The sequence below is a fragment of the Pinus tabuliformis genome, chromosome 2_2 (genome assembly GCF_031772625.1).
Source record: "Pinus tabuliformis cultivar Carrire ecotype Pingquan chromosome 2_2, CPIR1, whole genome shotgun sequence".
Taxonomy (NCBI): Eukaryota; Viridiplantae; Streptophyta; class Pinopsida; order Pinales; family Pinaceae; genus Pinus; species Pinus tabuliformis.
Genome location: NC_142300.1, coordinates 280648673 through 280662495, shown reverse-complemented (window position 1 = coordinate 280662495; position 13823 = coordinate 280648673).

The window sequence follows — 13823 nt, the reverse complement described above, 5'->3', positions numbered from 1 at the left end:
CCACTTTTGTGTGAAACAGTTTTCAAGTTCCTCCTAGGTAGTGATGGAGGCATTAGGTAGGTCTTTAAACCATTTTCTAGCTTCTCCATCAAGGGGTTGTACAAAGAGTCTTAGGACCACATCCAGTTGTTCTACATTTAGATTCTCAGCAAAATCATAGAAGGTTTCAATGTGTCTCTGTGTAGTCTTTTCATCCTCCCCATTGAACGTACGAAAAGGATTTAGGTAGTCCTAAGGCATAGAACTTAGGGGTTGAGGTAAATAAATAGGGGCGTATTTATTCAATAAAAAACCCAAAACAACCATTTGAATTAATGGAGGGGGATTAATATTTTCCGGAGGAACTTGGGCCAAAACCACAGTGATTGGAGTACCTAAACTAAGATCAGGGTATGTAAGGATCTTAGGAGTAAAGTCTGAGCAGTGAATGACAGCGTGTTGCGAGATGGATGAGGAAGATTCAAAGAATGATGAGACGGTAGCATAGGTAGTAGGAGTTTTCTCCATCCAAATTCTCCTGAAAATTAATTTCTCTCGGTCAGATACAAATTGGATTTTCTGCTGGGAGGTATCTAAGTGAGTGTGAGGTTTTCTTAAAGCCATGATGATAAATGATAATGGTATTTGTGGAGTCGCCAAGGTGATGAGGATGAAATCAAAACGTCTTTTCTCACCTACACAAAGAGTGCTTAACTTGTCATATCCCAGGGGAAAAATCCTTCAATACATTCCCCAGAAATGGCGCCAAAAGATGTTGTCACTTCCAGAGACAACCTCAGATTGCTTACAAGACCAGTGCCTGGAACATCTAGATTTTGTGTGTCTCATATGATTCTCAGGAAACTGGAGACATCACATATATTTTTGTACATATATATTCATATATATAATAAACAACATGGGTTGGTTCATTCATCTAAAGGCATAAGCCATGTATTTCTGGTACTTCTTCACATATACAACTCATAGAAATATATGTATAAACTAGTGGAGGCTGAGTAGTTCAAGGACCTATAGTTTAATAAGCTTTGGAAGAGAAATGAGAGAAGATAAGGACATAGAATAACTCGAAACATAGAGCTTGAAGCGTCAAGAATTCTACACTCGTCACATAGAGCTTGAAGCATCAAGAATTCTACACTTATCCGAGTTAACGATAGACATAATGGATGAAAGAGGATTGGGTGCTATAATTCATGGAGTGAAGTTTTAAAGATATAATCTTAGAGATCCGTACATGCATGTGCATTAACGAGTCAATACAAATGAATCTGTAAGAACATATGAAACATTTCTAGCAGCTACGATTACATGAAATTAGAGATGAAACATGAACATAATGGAATTTAATAGAGGGGTAACATATTGTAGTACTCAAAGGGGGAATCACAACCATTTCCTTAATATTCTTAAAGATGCATATCATAAAGTCATACAGTCTCAAAAATAACATGTAGTCATTTCTTTAGGATTCTAAACCTCTGTGAAGTGTTGCTTCCCACTATTTATCTGAAGAGGGGAGCATTGAACAGTAATTACAATAAATTATCTCAATTTAGCCTCAACTGTCAGATTGACTAGCTGTCTCAGCCTCGGATGGCTCTGTGGCGCAAAAATGAATACAAAATATTAATATTTTCATTAAATTGCAACAAATTACATGATAACAAAACAAGTCAACGATTAGATCAAAACACCAGCAAAATATCTCCTTTCTCATCCCTGGGATTGCATTTGAATGGGTAACTAATTTTCCATGATCTTCCTTCTCTAGTACTCAGTTGGTTCCAGATGCTTCTGCCTTTACTACTTGAATCACTCTTTCTCCAAAGCTAAGAGTGGTTCAACTATGAGTTTCACGTCACGCTACAACAATAGAGGTCATATGGGTAGTACTTCGTCTTCCCTCTATATGAACCTCCATGATGAATCATCAAGTCCTCCTGAGATTTTGTACATTCATTTACTCACAGCAGACCTGGGCGTGGCACAGTCGAGTTCATTTACCCTATCTATGTTGACCATGTTTTCTTGTCACGAGGGGATTTACGAGGTCATCCCATGCCGAATTTTGAATGCTCCATGTCCTTCTTAAATGTTTTAGCTACCAACCCATTACATCTTTAAATCCTTGTGTTCCAATGTCAGATAGTTATTACCTCAGGATTTTTTTATTAAAAGACTTCACAGAATGGTGCATTCCGATCCACTTTAGCCCCTTTTGCTTTGAGCCCCTTGTTTTTTCATATGACCGAGGGCTATGACCAGGCACTTAGTCCTTGGGCGCTAGGGAATTTGGACTCCCCTCTAGGGATATTTTTCCTTTTTTACATTTTCCAACGCATTCCCGACACTTTAACACTAGAGGCCCAAATCTCAACGATTTTAATGTTATCGGAGTTCGGCGGTTTCATGACAATGTATTTGTTTACACCCTTTGATACTTGCGATCATCAATATGCAGGATTGCCTATCTGGCTTAGCTCTTAGTTCTTCTCTCTTTCGGTGTGCATTAGCTAGCCCCCCAATCAAAGGTTCACAATCAGCGAATTCCTTGTGATGCACAATGTGATGCTACCTCCAATTGTTGATTGTCGATTGATGATGTCATCAGTGCCATGTGTCGCTTCCTAATAAGTGACACGTGTCACCTAGATATGCCCCCATATGTCCCTAAAAGTGTCAGATCATCATGCCATGTGTCCTTCGTACTGCCATGTCATGGTGACGTCAGCACCACCGTGTCTTTACCGGATCAATAATACTCTACCACGTGGCCCCCTGGAGGAGAGAGAAAAGGTTCGCCTATCCCTTGTTTTTCACTGATATCCTTTGCAGATCATTTTCAGCCTTTCCTTGTGATTTACACATATCGGCATATTCCTTTCGCGATTTCTTAAGAGTGGTCAATTGAAATCGTCGATTCTCGATTTGCGATATGTTTGCAAGGTTGTGATCATTGATATGTCTCATGGCTATGAGGTGCGGTCATCGATATGTGAGCCCACTGATATTCCATACAGGACCTCAAGTCTCCAATTTTCGATATCAGCGATTGCTCCAGTGCTAGTTTTCTTTGCCCTCCCTTGTTTTTTTCAAAAAACTCTAATTGTGATTTATGACATGCTCCCAAACTTCCGATATGTTCTTCTTTCTTACCTTTCAAAGGAAAAAAACCCTGAAACTTGAACTAGCCATATCTTTTGATCCAAAAATCCATTTTTGAACTTCCACATACTGTTATAAATCTCGTTCCAAGTACTATGGAATGGAAGGGGTCCAATTTAGATTTAAGTGCTTGTGCGGTTTAGGAGATCACTAGAATATTTTATCCCCTTTTGCACCCTTTTGAAAACTCAAAACAAATTTTGCAAAGGGTGACAACAGCTCCCATGAAATGGGCATGCATGCGATTAGGATTCTCCAGTCACTCTCATAGAAAGTGCATGCCATCAACTAGGGACTTTTCCAATTAGTTTTAAGCCTGCGACCCCAAATTTTGTGCCACTTTTTTAACGTTAGGTCTTAGGTCACTGCCTATAACTTCATGAAACTTCCATAAATGAAAAAGAACACCAAGACAATGATACTAATGTAAATAATTGAACAAATAATTGATCTGGCCCCTACTAGCCATGACAGAAATTTCGTCAAACATGTCACAAATATGAAATCTACAGGTCATATCAATAGATCTGAGCATAGCGGTCTCATACTTATCTAAGAATCGCTAAGAAGCATTGAAGTCTTATCACATTATCTGCATTATCATCTATTATGTCACATATTCATTATTTATTCATTTACAAATCAAAACATGATGTGAGTCATACATCATCATTGTCATAAAACGTACTCATAACCAGTATATAAACAATAGAAATAACAAGGATACGACAACCCTAAAATCCACATATAACCCAATACATTTACACATGAAATACCAAGGAAAAGGAACTCTTATTAATGAATGCATAATCCAATCAGGTATGGGACTTCCACGACCCACCCGACGTAGATTGGTTGAACCAAATCTTTCTTTCAGCCAATCACCCTCCTACCATATTCCAAGCATCAATGTGGGACTCATAACCAAAAATCAACTAGGGCTTCCCGAGGCTAAACCACCTCACCCCTATCAATAGAACCAAACTTTACCATAATCCTCACCAAATCACTAAGCCCTAAACAAGCATGGATGCCACCAGATTTCTCTGCCTACACCGTGAGGAATTTTTGTGTCTCCTAGTCTCTAGGCTTTACCACAGGCCCCACCATATATCCTACCATTCACTGGCCAAGGATGCCTAGGAATGATCAAGGGGACCCACCTATAGGATTTATTGTATATCTTGTCATTCACTAGCCAAGGATGCCTAGGCTTGATCAAGGGAACCCACCTCTAGGATTTATTGTATATCCTGCCATTCACTGGTGGAACATTCCTAGTCCCACTGAGGTAACACAAAATTCGGTTTTACTGTAACCCACAGTCTGGTTCATGGGTTACCAGGCCAAGGCTTTACCACAATCCACAATATGATTAAGGGATTAGTAGGTCATGTGTTCTTTCTTTTAGATACCACCTCACTCAGTTTCGAATCCATCTAGTAATCCAGCTCAACCAAAAACATGAGAACCCATCACACCATGGCTATTCAGAAAGGGAAAGGCAAGGCTAAAGAACACTGTCACACCTGGAAAAACCCATGCCAATGATAGAAAGAGAACCAAGAACACACATGCATAACGATGTATGCCAAATATAGCAAGGAAATCACACATGCAAATCGATACTTGCAAATAATCTCGTTGTAGTTGCTTAATCATGATCTTCCTTTCTTAATCTTTGCTTCCTCTTTCTGTCTTTGCTTTCCTTGATCCTATGCTGAAGTGCTTCAAGAAAACTCTAAGTGTCTAAGAGTGAGAGAGAGAGAGAGAATAGAGAGAAATCCAAAACTAAACTAAAAAAAGGTAACAACCAATCCTCAGAATCCTTTTTGTTAATGCAGCCTCTATTTTCTTCAATTTTCCATTATTTTCCTCATCACATGCAACTTGTGACCCTTCACCTTCCTTTTCTCCTAATTTCCATTATTTTCATAAACAAAATGCCAATTAATGCCTCATGCCTTTCCAAAGACTTTTTCATTACCTTTTCCAATTTCCTTAGCCATAATAAACCAAATGAACACCCACAATAGGATGTATTTCCCAACATTCATCTTGGAATAAGTGTCCCATAACCATGGTTATTATTTTTCCTTTATTATCTTTTATTACATGGAATTTTTACCAGGACTGTTATAGACTGGCTCTATCTCTGGATCTAGGAGGTGATTTTCAGACTTCGACATTCCATTGGAAAGTGTTTTCCAGAATCTTTCCATCTAAGTGGATTTGAGCTATATGTGAGGTGATTTTTTGTTGCAGAACAAGCCCCAAAGCTCAACACCATTATGTTGTCAGGTTGCTCCTTAAGCCTACTTCCTAAGACCTTGTTTAATACTTGTGCCACCTATTGACATAAATGGTCACTTTGTTGCCATCCCCCTGTTTCCATCAATGACAACATATTTCAACAATCTCCCCCTTATGCATTGATTGCAACACCAAGATAAAAAAAAAAAAAAATGCTCATCAAGGATAATTGTTTCTTTTGAGTGTTTCTCCCCCTAAGATGCACTTCTATTGTCCTTAATAGTTTTTTTTTGTAGTATTATTGTTGGTATTTCTTCTTTGCTTGAGATGGTTTGACTACCATCTATCACACCATGTTTCCTTCTTTTTGTTTGATCACCATTATTTCTCCATTTTATCATTTTGTTTGATCACTATGGATCTCTCCCCCTTTGACATCAATGGCAAGGACACCATCATGCTTCCTTTGTCACCATACTATGTATGTCAATCATATTTCTCTATAATGTTGACGTTGTGGACTTGGAAGCTTCACCTTTATATGTTGAAAATGCAACAGTTTCCTTTCTTCCTCTTAAAGGAAGAGTTAGTGGAGGGAGGAAATAGGCACAACTCCCAATCTTTGCCACAAATAATCAAATTGTTCTCTAGGAAGTGGCGTAGTGAATATATCAACAACTTGTTATTTTATAGGAACATACTTTAGCTTCACAATCTCAGCTGCAACTTGCTCTCTCAAGAAATGATACTTGATGGGGATATGATTTGTTTTGGAGTAAAAAATTGGATTATCTAACACATTGATTGCACTTATTCTATCACAAATAATGGGAATAGGTTGATCATATAATATTTTTACATCTTGCAAGGTTTTCTTCATCCACAGTAGTTTAGTGCAACAAGAAGTTGCTGCAATATATTATGCTTCAGTTGTAGAAAAGGAAATGGAAGCTTGCTTCTTTCTTAACCATGAACCTAGACTTTCTCCAAGAAAGAAAGCACCACCACTCGTGCTCTTTCGAACATAACATTGCTTGCCCAATCAACATCAATATAAATAGTAAATGAAAAATATTTACCTCTGGGGTTCCATAGTCCATAATCTAAGAATACTCTTGGCTGCAAGTAGAATACTTTGTCTGGTATTGAAGCTTTCAAATATAAGAGGCTCTCAATGATGGATTTATATAAATTCTAGTCCATTATTGGAGATTCATCCATATTTCTAAGCTTGCAACCTATCCAAATTAGAGTGCTCACTAAAGAACATTCTTCCGTGCCAAATTTCTTCAACGATTCTTTTCTAGATACTTGCTTTGAGAGAGAAAAATTCATATGGGGGTCTGAGAAATCTACAATCCAAGAAAGTAGGAAATGTCTCCAAGCATGGAAATATCGAACTTGTCCTTCATATCAGCTATGAATCCATTGGTCAGGTAATATGAATCACTAGAAAATATGGTATCATCAACATATACAACTACCAAATGAGTTTGTTGTATTTTGATTTGACATATAAGTTCCTATCAATTGCACCTCTTTTGAATCCACACTTGAGCAGGTAGTTGTCTAGCTTGGAATACCAAGCTCTAGGGGCTTGCTTGAGTCCATACAAGTCCTTCTTAAGTCTACAAAAATAATCAGGTTTCTTTGCTCTGGCTACTCTATGTAAACTTCCTCTTGTAGCTCTCCATTGAGAAAATAATATTTGACATCCATTTGATATATTTTGAATTTCATATAGCAAGAAAATGCCAAAATCATTTTTATTACTTCTAATCTAGCAATAGGATCAAAGGTTTTATCAAAGTCTAGTCCCTCTATTTGAGCATACCCTTTTCATACCAATATAGCCTTGTTTCTTACCACTTCTCCACTATCATTCAATTTATTCTTGAAAACCCACTTTGCGCCAATGAAATTCTTATTAGCAGGTCTTGGAACAAGTTCCCAAGTCTAATTTTTCTCTATTTGGTCCAATTCTTCATTCATTGCTTTTAACCAATATTGATCTTTACTGGCTTGCACAATATCCTTTGGTTCCTCCATGGACAATAGGGAAACATGTGCTTTCATAGGGGAATTGAGTAGCTTACTTCTTGTCTACACACCAGTACTTAATTCACCAACAATATGATCAGTTGGGTGGTGTTTTTGTACATACATTGGGGGATATTTGGCTTGAGGATTGGAGGGTTCTTCATTGTCTTCTTCTACAGAAGGATCAACATATGCTTCACTAGTGATCATTGGTTCCTCAGTGTTATATTTTACTAGTTGTTTCTCTTCTTTCTCAACGCATTCATCCACCTTTACATCAATGCAGCCAGTGATTCTCTTGGTAAATTTTATTATAGCATCTATAGCCTTTGTTGTTGTGTGCATATCCCACAAAAATGCTTTCATCTACTCTTGCATCAAATTTCCCAAGTTTCTCATCATTTCTCTTGATGTAGCATCTGCTACCAAAAACTTTGAAGTGTTTTATTGTTGCATGTATACCATACCACAACTCATAGGGAATTTTGTAACTATTTGATCTAATGTGAGCTTTGTTGAGGATAACCATTGTTGCATGAATAAATTCTACCCAAAACCTTTGATGAACATTCTATTTGGTTATCATTGTTATGGCTAATTGTTGTATTGATATGTTTTCTCTCCCTGCTACACCATTTTGCTGCTGAGTCTTTGTTATTGTAAAATTTATATTAATGCCATTATTTTTACAGAATTCATCAAATTTCTTTGAAGTGAACTCTCCTCCCTTGTCTAACCTTATGCTTTTTATTTTGCAATCAGTTTCATTCTCATCCATGGATTTAAAATCTTTAAACTTCCCAAAAGCCTCAAATTTCTCTCTAAGGAAGGAAACCCAAATCATCCTACTGAAATCATCATTTATTAGCATAAAGTATAGTTTACCTATGGGTGACTATGTTCTAGATGGTCCATGTCTACTAGTTGCAATGGCTTTGATGATAAGTTATCCTTTTCCTTGAATTGAAATTGAGCTTGCTTTCCTACTTGGCAAGGTTTACAAATTGTATTCTCTAGTTTTGAAAGCGTCAAAAAATCCTTGACATCATTTTTCTTGCTAATCTTGACTATCTGATCAAAGTTCAGATGTTTGAGTATTTTATTCCATAATCAACTCTTATCAATCTTTGTCAAGAAACTCCTTTATTTCTTCTCTTTGATCGCATAGACATTATTATCTATTCTCATATCTTCAGCAGCTATATCACTTGTGTCTGTAGACTTGATTTGATAGTTTTTTTCTTTAAATATCGCACCATAGCCTTCATCACACATCTAACATACAATAAGCAGGTTATGCTTCAACCCATCAACATACAAAACATTCTTGGCTTTACATTTTCCATTTGATAGATTGACCACTCCTTTTGCAATTATTTTTCCTGGAGCATTGTTGCCAAAAGTCACATTACCTTTGTCAACTGGTTTCCAAGTTAGAAACTTCCTTCTGTCTCCTAACATGTTCTTGGAACAACCACTATCCACATACCAATGGATCCCTTCATTCTGTGCATACAACGCAATATCATATTGCTCTAATTTCTCCTTTTCTTTCCAAACTCTAGGTTTTTGCTCAATTTTCTCAATTATTGGCTTTGTATTCTTCTCCTTTAGCCTGAAATTGACTGTTATATACCCAAAGTTTTGACATTTAAAAAATTTCACCAAATAGTTCAGAGGAGAAAAAGAATTATTGTACCTGGGTCTTCTTTTTCTCTGTTGAAATCTTCTTCTAGATCTAAGTTGCTTGTAGGAAAGATTGAATCTGCAATTTGTTGCTCTGTGACCATAATTTGTGCATGTGAAACAATACCCTGGGAAAATATCATTGTACCTGGAAGGTTTCCTTCTGTGCTGGACTAAATTCTGGGCAGTTCGATTTTCTTGGCCAATGTTTTTCTTTTGTTGTTGCTGATTTTTCTTTGGTTGTTTCATTATATTTTGTTGTTGTGCAGTGTCTTATCTTACTAAAACAAAGGTAATTTCCTTTTTACCTTTTAATTCAACTGTTGCATTGGACTCAGTCTCAAATCCAATATTACTATGATCTTTAGATACACGCTTAATTTCTAATATTTCATTCAAATCTTCAATCCCTTTTCCAAATTTTTGGTTGAAACTAAGCAACATTTTAGCCTTCTCCAACTTCTTCTTCAGCAACATGATTTCTCCTTTTAGCCTTTTACACGCTTGACTCTTTCCATTCAATTGTTGGTTCATATAATCATGAATCTTCTTACCTTCTTCTATTTGCAAGAGAAATGGATCAACAGCGTCTGTAACAACCCTAATAAAAATTCCATGTAATAAATGTTAATAAAGGAAAAATAATAACCATGGTTGATGGGACACTTATTCCAAGTTGAATGTTGGGAAAAACAACCTAGTGTAGGTTTTCATTGGTTTATTCTGGCTAAGGAAATGGGCAAATGAAATGGTTAAGGCTTTGGAAACAAAAAAGGGCATTTTTGGCACATTTATTTATGAAAATAATGGAAATTAGGAAAAAATGAAGGTGAAAGGTCACAAGTTGCATGTGAGGAGGAAATTGAAAGAAAATAATCGAAAATGAAGAAAATAGAGGCCTAATTGATAAAAAGGCTTATGAGGATCAGTTTGTAACCTTTTTTCAGTTCAGTTTTGGAGCTCTTTCATTATTCTCTCTCTCTTTCTCACTCTTGGACACTTTGAGTTTTCTTGGAGCACTTTGGAATTGGATCAAGAAAAGAAAAGTAGGCAAGAGGAAGGAAAGAGAAAGCAAGGAAGATTAGGATCAAGTATTTACAACAAGATTCTTTGCAAGTATCAATTTTCATGTGTATTTTCCTTGCTAGATTTGGAATGCATGGTATTGCATGTGGTTCTTTTCTTGTTATGGCATGGGTTTTGCCAAGTGTGCCAGTTTTTTCAGTCTAGCCTTTCCATTTCTGGATAGCCATGGTGTGATGAGGTTCTCATGTTTTGGTTGCGCTGGATTGATCTGAAAATGTGTGATAATCCTCTGACACTCTGCAAGCTTTTAGAATTATGTCCTTAGTTCATAATTTATTGATCCAAAAATTGATCAATGGATGACCAAGGATCCAGAAAAGGCCAAAATTTAAATTCTTGGATTCAAGTGAAAGTAGTGCCATCGTGTAGATCTCAGAAAAACAATCCCAGCATAATTTGAACGGCCAAAAACTGAGTCTGTATGTGAAAGTTATTCAAAGTCAAAGTTTTCAAGGAAAACTCCAAAAAGTCAAAGTCAATGAGCAGTGAAAGTCAACGCTGCCTAGACTATGAATAGGCACAGACATGGCACTATTGACAGTGCGATGAGGTGGCAGTTGACAAGTGGCAGTCTACGGTTGGGTACATGGGACCAATCCCAAGGCAACACGTGGCCCTATCAGAGGGCGACACGTGGCCTTCTCAGATTCGGAAAATATAGGCACAGACATGGCACTATTGATAGTGCGATGAGGTGGCAGTTGACAAATGGCAGTGCGGTTGGGTACATGGGGAACAATCCAAGACAACACGTGGCCCTATAAAAGGGCGACACGTGGCCTTGTCAGATTCGGAAAATTTTTGTGAAGAATCCGATGGAGCTAATCGGATTCAACCCATGACTTTAAATCTACAAGTTGCACGTCTTTACCATTGGCTCAGGGCTTCGTTTTATTAAATATAGGCGTAGAAAGTATATTTAAAGTTTCATGTAATGGCCACGAGGGGTAGGGTTGGCGGAGACTGCCACATCCGACGTCCCCGCCAAACCCAATGTTTAAGATTATTGGAGTTTTCAAACTTGGTGAAGTCATCACTATATTCGATATACATGCGGAGTTATGCCATCACCGCTGGTATTCAAACTTTGGAGGTTGTAACTATATTGCCACGGGTTTCAAAATAATACCACCGTCGAACCATGTGTCAATACCCATAGCGTGGAAGGTTTGTATTTATTTAAAGTTTGAAACCATATACTATATATGGTATATCCATCTGTCCAATACAAAAATGCAGTTGTGAACAATATGTTATATTTGTAACCAATTGCACCATATTAAAACTCAATGCTAAGTTTGCCATGTATTGCGCCACAAATGCGCCATCTAATACACCGAAATCTAAAGTTAGAGCTTCAAAAACTTATAAATTAACATTTCACCCATCCGCCAAATGGAGGAGATCAAGGTTGAGACTCCATGCAGCATAGAAGTTTTAAGGAGGTGCAGGTAGTGAAGCTGAGAACTTTAAAGGAACTTTCTGGGAGATTTGGGAAGCTTTTTTCAGAACCGAGACTTGCTACAGGATCCTGAGATAGAGAAGATTGTAGCAAGATTGTGCAAGATTGTATCTGAAGAAATTTTCTTTTATGTATTTATGGTTTTGAAGTTTTAATATAAAGGCCTCCCCGTTGAAGACCAGGCCCCTGAGATGTAGGCTTGAAGATAGCCGAACTTCGTTAACAATCTCGTGTCGTTATTATTTGCATTTTTTTGTTCTTATTTTCAGAAAATTTCTCATAATTTCTTCATGCTTAAATGTTTATGTGCTTTAAATGGTGTTTTTCAAATTCATTCATTAACACTTTTTGAAAGTTAATAAATCACATTTCAATAAAAGATTAGATCTGGAATCATTTGGTATTAGATCCAGTTATAGATAATTGTGATTTGAAAATGTGCATGATCACCAGGATAAAATCAAAGCTTAGTGAATGAGAACTTGTTGAAGGAGATCTGGAAGTTGGCTCAAGATGAAGGACAACTCGAGGAGAAGAGATGGATGATGAAGGAAGCAGTGATCATCCGTTGGATCTCATGCAGGCTTCGTTGATCATTTCATGACCTTGTGATCCATGGTTGAAGAAATGTAATGAGAGTTTAAGAAAGAAAAAAGTGAAGACTCAAAACCTAAATACGAAGAAGGATAGTCATCATAATCTGGAAAAGAAGATGAAAGCGATAAAAAAGACCCTATCACTTCTCTCTTGACTCCATCTAAAACTTCGAAACTATTGTTGAAGCTCGATGTTAAGTTTAAGTTACCCATGTATAATGGAGAAGTTGATGCTAAGAATATTGACAATTGGATCAGGAAAATGGATGTTTATTGTAGTGTGCAATGGATCCTTGAAGATGAAGTCAAAATCATGCTAGCATTGCTTCGTTTAGCAGGCACAACATTGATCTAGTGGCAGAGTAAGTTACAAAAAGGTACTTAGTATATCAATAATATTTTTCCATCATGGTTTGATTTTATTACTGCACTTAGAAATAAATTCTATCCATTGGGATATAAGAAAAAATCTTTAATAGAATGGAAAGGACTAAAAGTTAGGAAAGGTCATTCAGTGCAAGAATATACAGATGAGTTTTGTAAGAAGGCGTTGATGCTAGATATTCCTTTGTATACTCAAGAAACTCCAATGAAATACATAGGAGAATTACCTGAGTATGTTTGCAATATTGTATTTATGTTCAGTCCTACTAACCTAGATGAAGTGGCAGTACAAGAAACTTACATTGAAGAGGGTAAGTTAGGAGTTGGGGTATCATCAAAATCGACAGCCAGAAAGGAGAGCAAGGGAAAAGGAAAAGTGAAGAAAGAAAACTACATCAATATGGAGGTTGAAAATCTCTCTTGTAAACATTTCAAGAAAGAGGGCCGTGAGAAAGATCACTATTGGTAGTTTCATCCTGAAATGAAACTGAAGTGCACTAGAAAAGGGAAGTAAAAGGTTGCGACAGTAATGAAACCGATGGAATTAGGGTCAAATTCAAATGACAAGACGCAGATCACACCATTGGTTATGACCGGTAAATGTAATGAAGGTAATGATTCTAACAGTTCCAGACACAACTTATTTCATATCAGGGTTGTTGTGAAACATACAAAGATCAACACATTACTAGAAAGTGGATCTCAAGCTAACCTAATTTCAGAAAAGAGTGGTTAAGCAATTGGGATTGAAAACCATAAAGTATTGTAAACCTTATACTTTGATTTGGATGAGAAGAAACCAAAAATTGTGAGTGACGAAGCAATGTATGTTACCATTTGCAATAACTTCTCTATTTAAGCATAAGGTGATGTGTGATGTGGTAAAACTAGATACATGTGGGATGATCTTGGGTATCCTATATTTATATGATCAAAAAGCGATATTTTTATGGAACATAATCAATATCACTTCTTCAAAAAAGGAATTGAATATATTGTACATTCTCACCCCATAAAAGAAGATAAATCTCTTTTCACAGTGAACATTGATCTGGTGGCAGAGTAAGTTAGAGAAAGGTACTCAGCACATCGGTAAGATTTTTCCATCATGGTTTGATTTTATTACTACACTTAGAAAGCAATTCTAT